Below are 1,768 nucleotides of genomic sequence, written 5' to 3' on the forward strand. Positions count from 1 at the left end.
TTTTTAATAAATTTAAAGGGAGCGCTCTTTGCATGCTGTATATGATAATATATTCAGAATTGAAATAAAACTTGTGTTTTTCAAGCTTGCCAAGTGGCCACGTACGACAAGATAGCTAACTATCACACTAAATAGAAAAAGATAATAATTTTAGAAGCACAGAGTGATTTGATTCTGCAACCGAGCCTGGTCCAAACTTAGGATTTAGGTAAGGAAACGGTTATTAATTATTTGTATTGGCTGCCATGCCAAATCATGCACCTGCTTGCTTTTCTGTTTAATTTAAGTGTTTTTGTGAACGTATATGCTTTAATAACAAATAATTGTAACATTTTACAATAAGGTTCGATTAGTTCATGTTAGTGAATGTATTAAAGTGTATTAAAGTGTTAGTTAATTATTGTAAAGTGTTACCCAAATAATGTATTTTGAGCGTTCATTTGAAACTAAGCGCAACCCCCAGCACAATAGCCCACCCCTCCACCCCAACGCCGATTCGTCCCCCCCAAGAAATATAGAAGCCCTCCCAAGTCGTGCGTCCTGGCGCCGGGCTTGCATAAAGACATATCACACTAAAAGATCGTGTTCATTTTTAAAAAGGTTTTATTACACAGATAAGAAAAGGCTTTTATGTTTCACCAAATCAATTAATCAGTTAGCTCAAAAAACACTCAGTTTTGGTTGTTTACTGGAGATTAGTGCATCAACCTTTATGGTTCATACACACCAGAATAAAAATATTTTTTAAAAGGCAATATTTATAAAACCTTCTTTTAGAATATATCTTTCAATATGTTATATTTTCCTCTCAGGTCTTCAGAATGACTGGTGAACTGCTCTAATAAGTGTTTGTCCTAGTACTGTGTTTGTGAACCATTAACCAATATCATAAACTAGGGGTGCTCCGTTTGATCGGCTACCGATCACAATCGGCCGATAATCGCTTTGGGATGATTGATCGGCGGTCTCTAAAAAGGCCGATCTCATCAAACTGATCTCAAGCTGATGATGGGCCTGCCGGGAGAGGTTTGGCTCGACATGCAGCGGCACCGTCTCAGTCCGGCGCGGGTGAAATAATTATAATGCTTTAGGGGAGGGACATAATTATAATGCTTTAGGTGAGGTACAATTCATATTTCTTCATTAAATAACTTATAAAAGTAATTTGAAAAAGTTTCTGTGAGACATAATTTCACAAACCGCGTGAGTGAATCACCGCGCGCTCTCTTTCTCAGAATGCAAATGGCTTCAAATCACATGGCGTCTGCACGCTGCAGTTGACACAGGAATTGTCACTTGCACTATCGAGGCAGTGTGGCATCGTCACTAAAGTTTATAAAAAGTTATAAAGTTTATAAAATGGATTTTTTTATTTTTAATTCTTGCCCGTGTTTAAACCATTCAACGCTCGCGCACTTTCCTGGAGACCGTGCACTCGTGCACACTCGCAGCGCACACACATAATGCCAGGTTCACATTACTTTGTTTGCAGTGCATATGTGGTGCGTATTTTTTTCGCACTCATGTTAACGGATTAGCGTTCACACTGCACACACTGGTTGCGGTCTGGCAGTGCGTTTAGGAGCGGTGCATCTGCAGCAGTGCAGAGATCGTTTCCGCACCGAGTCTATTTTTGCTGCGCTGCAAGCGCTGAATTAAAGTAACAGCGCATTGTTTGCATAAATATGAACATGCATTGACACAAAAATGTAGTAATTACACCATAGATGCATATAATTCAAGTCTACTGTGTTTCACAGTCAACACA

At 39.0% G+C, this 1,768-nt stretch overlaps 1 protein-coding gene across 1 annotated transcript in view; it reads right to left on the reverse strand.

The window, feature by feature from the left end:
• LOC107707390 (transmembrane and TPR repeat-containing protein 3-like) overlaps positions 1–1,768 on the reverse strand; it is a 27,374-nt gene that overhangs the window by 12,463 nt on the left and 13,143 nt on the right. The gene's annotated exons all lie outside the window — the stretch shown is intronic.

Source organism: Sinocyclocheilus rhinocerous, unplaced genomic scaffold (genome assembly GCF_001515625.1).
Source record: "Sinocyclocheilus rhinocerous isolate Xijiao unplaced genomic scaffold, SAMN03320098_v1.1 scaffold534, whole genome shotgun sequence".
Classification (NCBI taxonomy): domain Eukaryota; kingdom Metazoa; phylum Chordata; class Actinopteri; order Cypriniformes; family Cyprinidae; genus Sinocyclocheilus; species Sinocyclocheilus rhinocerous.